Source organism: Henckelia pumila, chromosome 2, assembly GCF_033568475.1.
Source record: "Henckelia pumila isolate YLH828 chromosome 2, ASM3356847v2, whole genome shotgun sequence".
NCBI lineage: Eukaryota > Viridiplantae > Streptophyta > Magnoliopsida > Lamiales > Gesneriaceae > Henckelia > Henckelia pumila.
In genome coordinates this window covers 131,990,010-131,996,472 of record NC_133121.1, presented here as the reverse complement: position 1 = coordinate 131,996,472, position 6,463 = coordinate 131,990,010, and positions in this window count along the sequence as shown.

The following is a 6,463-nucleotide window of genomic DNA, read 5'->3' as shown; positions in this document are numbered from 1 at the left end:
ATTTAATTATTTATTTATTTATTTTAAATCTTTTTATTCTGTGCATATATGTATGGGCATATATGTACATATTTTATTTAGTAAGTAATAAAAAAAAAAAAATTTCCGCATATTTATTTATTTATTTATTAATTATAGAGTTAGGGTCGTTTCACAAGTAATCCAAGTAAGGATCATTGGAAAGCACTAATGAGAGTGCTTGGATATTTGAAATACACTTTGAGTTATGGAATAGTGTATACAAAATATCCTGCGGTCCTAGAAGGATATTGTGATGCAAATTAGATTTTTGACACAAAAGACTCCAAGTCTACGAGTGGATATATGTTCACTATCGGTGGAGGAGCGGTGTTATGGAGATCCTTTAAACAAACTTGTATAGCTCGGTCAACTATGGAGTCCGAGTTTATTGCTCTAGATAAAGCTGGAGAAGAAGCCGAGTGGCTTCGAAACTTTCTCGAAGATATTCCATGTTGGAATAAACCGGTGTCTTCCATTACGATTCATTGTGACAGTCAGTCAGCAATAGGAAGAGCACAAAGTAGTATGTACAATGGTAAATCTCGACATATTCGTCGGAGACATAATACCATAAGACAATTGATCTCGAACGGGGTTATTTCGGTTGACTATGTGAAGTCAAAGGAAAACCTTGCGGATCCGCTTACAAAAAGTATAAATAGAGATCAAATATACAAACTACTTGAAGGAATGAGTTTAAAATCCACAAAATAAAATGTTTATAGCGGTAACCCAACCTTGAGAATTGGAGATCCCAAAACCTTGGTTCAATGGGACAACTAAGTTATAAATATTAGTTTGAGTACTTGGAAAAATTACTTACTCATTCCTGGAACATCCAAGTTGAAATAACCTGCAAAATGTGATGAGGTTAAGTTTTTCTTTTAATGATTCCTATACCTATGAGGTGGAGTAAAGCAGGATACTCTTGATAGGAGATCACCTATATAAGTGCAAAGTATTGGCCGCTTTGATTGCAACACTTATGAATCTAAGATATGGTCCAGGGCCGAAATGGACACAACGTGAGAACAAAATATGTAAGAGTATTGTTATGTAAGTACTATTGTCTTGGTTTACACAAACGGTTGACTAGTTCAAAACATCGCGTTACTATGCAACTAGTAAATCCGATAGTATTTTACTACGGTAGGTTCAAAGACACAAGCTACCTATCCTGATGTAACAATAACTCAAAATGATTTTCTAGTGAGAATGCTACTATACGTGAAATTCATTCATGTGGCGGATTGTTGGAAATATTGAATGAATTGTGATTGGGCTTGAAAGGGTTTGAAATGATTGACCCAAATAGGCTTTGAAGCCTTGTAAAGCCTTGTCCAAATTATTGAAAAATTCAAAAATTTGGTGAAATAAATTGGAGGGAAATGGGGAAATGGTTGTCCCACATTGGAACAACTCAAATTTGTTGTTCACCTTTAATAACCCATGTTTGGTTTATGGGATTGGGCTCTTAGGGCACCTGATGTTTTGTAAAGGGGCAAGACGCTAGTCGATGCAACAAACACACGCGCGCGCGGCCGGCCGGCTCGGCGTGGTGTGGTCTGGTCTGGTCTTCTGACAGATGTGTGATGACTATTATGACTCTCAACCTTGCACACTTAGTTCTTTCTGGTGCAGCCAACACACATGTGAACGTTGATGTCGCCGGATATGATGTCAACCGTGGTGGCGCAAAACTAGCTTTGGACTTGTACAACAGGCAAATTGTTAGATAAATGATTTGATCTATTGACAGCCCTTATCATTTAATGCTCATAAAAAAATTTGTTTGCAATTTTTGTGTTGTTCACAGCAAAAGAATTTCGATCTTGTGAAGGTTGCCAAACTCAACTCTACATATGCAAGAGATTACATGATTGTCTGTGCACATGATTGTGAAAGTGATGAGTGCCATCTTTTTCGATGCATTGTTGATAACAAAACGCAGGAAAAGGAGGTAGTGTTCTGTGAGATCAAGGTACTATCCTTGCCACGATTTACTAATTTTGTTATGCGTATTTTATTTGAATTTGTGCAGTCTTTATTGTTGGTTTATTTCAGTGTTCTTGTCGTATGGAGTGCACACTCAATCGCGTCAAATAATATATCTTTTTTAACTGTCTTATGAATTCCATCTTAGCCCGTAGGTACAATTTAAACCAACTTACATATAAATTAAAATTCTCAATCTGTCATGAAGATGTTTAGGTTTAGTAGTTAGTTCATGTTTCCTCTCAAATTATTAAGGATTAGGTTATTTTAACTACATGATACATGCGTGTATTTTGTTCCAGATTTTGTTAAAGTTTCCAAGTCCATAGCCATAAAATTTGAAATGGGGAGAAGTTATATTTAAGACAAAGAATCTGATAAAAAAAAATAAATATTCAAGACAAAGAAAATATATGGATCATGGTGAATTCTGGTTAGCAAGTTCCAAATGTAGCTCCCCAAATGGGATTTGATACTTGTGTCAATGTGCTTTTAATTAAATGCTTGAATTATCTCTTTGAGTTACTGGTTGGTGCATTGTTCTGCTACCCCCGAGAGTGAATGAAACGTGGAATGAAGTATGCCGCATGTCAAAACCATATGGTGTAAATTTTTTAAATTAAAGTAGATTTTAAATACAGTTGTGTAATCAAATGTTGTTCCTTTAGTTATTACTTGCTGGCAAAGAAGTTTGAAATTTGATTTTTGTGTATTTTTTTAGTGTAATGGTGTAATTTCAAACCTGGTCGACGACGTGGATGATTATATCAAAAATATCGGTCAAAGAGATGAAGATCGGCCCTCAAAGACTTGGTACAAACATACCCAAAATATCTAGAAATTATGTTTATCTTGTTATCGTTTTCGTTTGCCATTGATTAAGTATTTGTATGTTCTACGTTTAAGATTGTCTTGGTTTTGGGGACATCTAACTGTTAATTTCTTAATTATAGCTACCTAATTAATTTTATCTGGTTATCGTTAAGGTTTGCTCATAGTTGTCAAAAGCGCAAAAAATGTGCCATTTGGCGCAAAGCATAACGAAGAGTACATCCAGTCTTCTATACCCTCCAGAGAGCATGCTTCTGTGTGCTTTTTTGTGCTTTAAGCGAGCTTTGGAGGAAAACAAATTATTTGTCAAAAAAATTTGATAGCAATTTTTGTTACAAAATAGATCAGGGGAAACCCTAATATTGTCGCTTCTGCCCACGTTGTCAGTACCCTTGTATTCAGCGTTTTCAAAACCTGACTGGACCGGTCGGAAACCGGTGAAGGGCCTGGTTTGGACCAAGTTTAAAAATCGCTTGTGGTCAACCTAGTTGAACCTTCCTTTGAACCGATGAAAAACCGGTCCCATTTGTTCACTTATTTTGTATTTTTTTTAAAAATATTTGATTATTTGTTATATACTTTTCAAACAAAAAAAATTATTTCTTATAATTAAAAATTTACTATTTGTTATATATGTATATGTTTATTTGGATTTTGAACTTTGTTAAAAATATTATTTTAGTAGTATTTAAGCTTATTTTGAATTTTTTTGTTATATATATAATTGTATTTGATTTTTTTTTTATTATGTATGTTGTTGTTTAGGTTTAAACTTTGGTAAATATATATATCTATGTTTTTTCATATTTTTTTAAAAAATAAATAAATTGATGATAATTTTTATCCTTTTAGAATATTTTATTTATTGTGTTTTATTTTTTGTAAAATGTGTTTTGCTTTGCGCTTTGACCTTTAAGCCCAAAGCCACCTGAGCTCTTTAATGTCTCCTATGCTGTTTTGCTTTTTTTGCTTCCAGATATTATTTTGATGATTCTGTTGTCAGACGGATCAAAGTTGCTCCTTGGCTTTTTTTTTTTTTTTTTTTGTGTGTGTGTGGTTATTTATAAAAGGCTAAATGTTTAAGAAATGTTTCTTTTCCCCCTTATATTGCTCTTTGTTACTTTATATCCTCTTCTAATTGAAATATGCTTATAATATTTTTGAGATTAGGTTCATGATTGTGCAGCATTTTCTTACTAGCTATTTTTGCTAATTTTGAAAACAGGAGAAATGATCTTCAGGATGCCTCGGCTCTTTGTTCTGATGGTGTACTGTATGTCTCGCCTACTAGTAAGAATTAATAGTGGATTATTACAGTTCATTATATTTAAATGTTATATACTAGTTTCAACCTCATTGTCAATGGTTTATCCTTTTCTTATGTCTGCTAGGACTGGTTACTGGTCAAAATTTTTGAATTATTAGGATCAAGCATAGCTGTTAAAGGCGCATAGGGGGACCTGACGTGCAAGGCGAGGCGCACGCTTGTTTAATAATAACACACACATGTATATATGCATAACTATTAAAGGGAATCTTGTAATATGAATGATTATTTGCTTGCTTACTTGATGACCTGGAGACCTTGGTCACCGCTTGCTGCCTTCTTAGTTCAAGGCTTGTTTGCTGCCTTCTTCTTAGTTCAAGGCTGGTTTGCTTCTATAAGGATTTTAGTTGGGTAAATGAAATCCCATGATATCTCATCAAATATCAATCTCATTTTGTCCCCTTTTCTCAAACATTTTAGTATTTTCAATTCCAAATCCCATCAAATCTCGTCGGCTCCAAATGTACCGTAAAAGTAGTATTCCTCGCTAGCTAGCGCCGTGTCCCATCATTAATCTGTAATCAGTATTTATAGCAACAATGATTTTGAGATACGTAAGTGACCAAATGAAGTTTAGATTTGTTCTGCCAAAAGTTTTTTAATATTTGTGAATATAACGACAAAAGAAATTGTTCAATTGCATTTTTTATGCTAATTTTGCAGTTTTTCGTATATTGGGAGACGAATCGTTTTCAGATGTTCATAAGGTACAAAGATTTCTTCCTTTCTACTCCATGTGTTTCTTTCTTTAGATCTTGTTTTGTACTTTGCGAATTTCGAACCAGGACTACAATTGTTGACTCATGAATTGATATAACGTATAGATCCATTATTTGGCGGAACCATCTGTATTGTTGAAAGTCAAAAACTAACTTTTGTTTAAATTTGTTGACAGATGTGTGAAGATTATTTAGACCCTTGTTTGTATGACAAGTGTGGAACGTTGACATAAACGAATGTCAACTGCTTTGACTGGGTCGCAGAATATGCGAAATTGGCCATAAACCTCTACAATGAAAAAGAGGTTAGACATATTATTTAGCATTTTGCAGGCGAGATTTTGTAGTGCACATTCTAATTTTGTTCTGCAAAATTTGAAATTACAGCAAAAAAACTTCATGCTCGTAAAAGTTGAGAAGCTCTACTCTTTTGTCGATCCACATTACCACTGCATAACTTTCTGGGCACAGAATGGTAGAAGTGATGAGTATCGTCTTTTTCGGGCTGTTTGTGTTAACCGTGATGATAAGGTATTACTTTGTGAGGTTAATTTACCATCCTCTCGATGTTGTTACTGTTTCACATTATTTTTGTTCCTAGTTTATGTGAATGTTAAATGGATTGGTGTATGTGGAGGCTGTCACGAAACAGAATATCTCGATTACAATCAAAAAATTCGATCTAAAATCAATTCAAACGTACTATAATGAAATAAAATCCTTAGCTCTTTCATGAAGGATTTGGATTTATTAGCAAGGTCTTTTTATCTTATAAATACATTATGAGCTGTTTGCTTGTTTGTGTTTGTATGACAAATAATTGGAAGATTTCTCCAAAGATGAATGACCATAAAAACTATCCTGTTTTGGATGATTGGGGTGTTGCTATCAGGGATTCTATTTTGGCAATGCATAATACAAGGTTAGATGTATAATGAATGTTTCATTTTTCCACTCACATGTGTATACACACACATATGGGTTCATTCTTGTGGTTATTTCTTACCCATGATATTTTTGAACAAAAGCGATAGGAAATCCTATGATCTTTGGAGTTTGCTCTGGTGGCACGGACTCTGGCGTTACTGGTGAATGCTATTATTATTATGTTTTAGGATCAGAGATTTATAGAGAATCTGATATAATTTCAGCGGTTAGAGATTGTATGGTTTTCATGGGTGATCCTAAAATTTTTGATTTCAACGATTATATTTTATATAAAAAAATCACATATCAAAATAAATTAATAACATAAATAGAGATATAAGTGTAAAAATAATAACGCAAGACACTAAAATACATCAAATACTAGTTTTAAAATTTTTTTTTAAAAATAGTTTAAAATAAAGTATCTTGATTTAACAATTCACTTAAAAAATTAGAAGGCTGGTCCGCCCAGCCTGCCACAACATGTGGCTGATTTGAGTTAGTCCTTCTAGACCTGCCTCCAAACGGGCTCCCAAAACTGCCAACAACCCTCCAATTTTTCATGAAGGTTATGACCATTTTGACGGCTTTCCTGAAAAACAAGCTTTGTTTATAACTTTTGTGTAATTTTATTTGTTTCTTA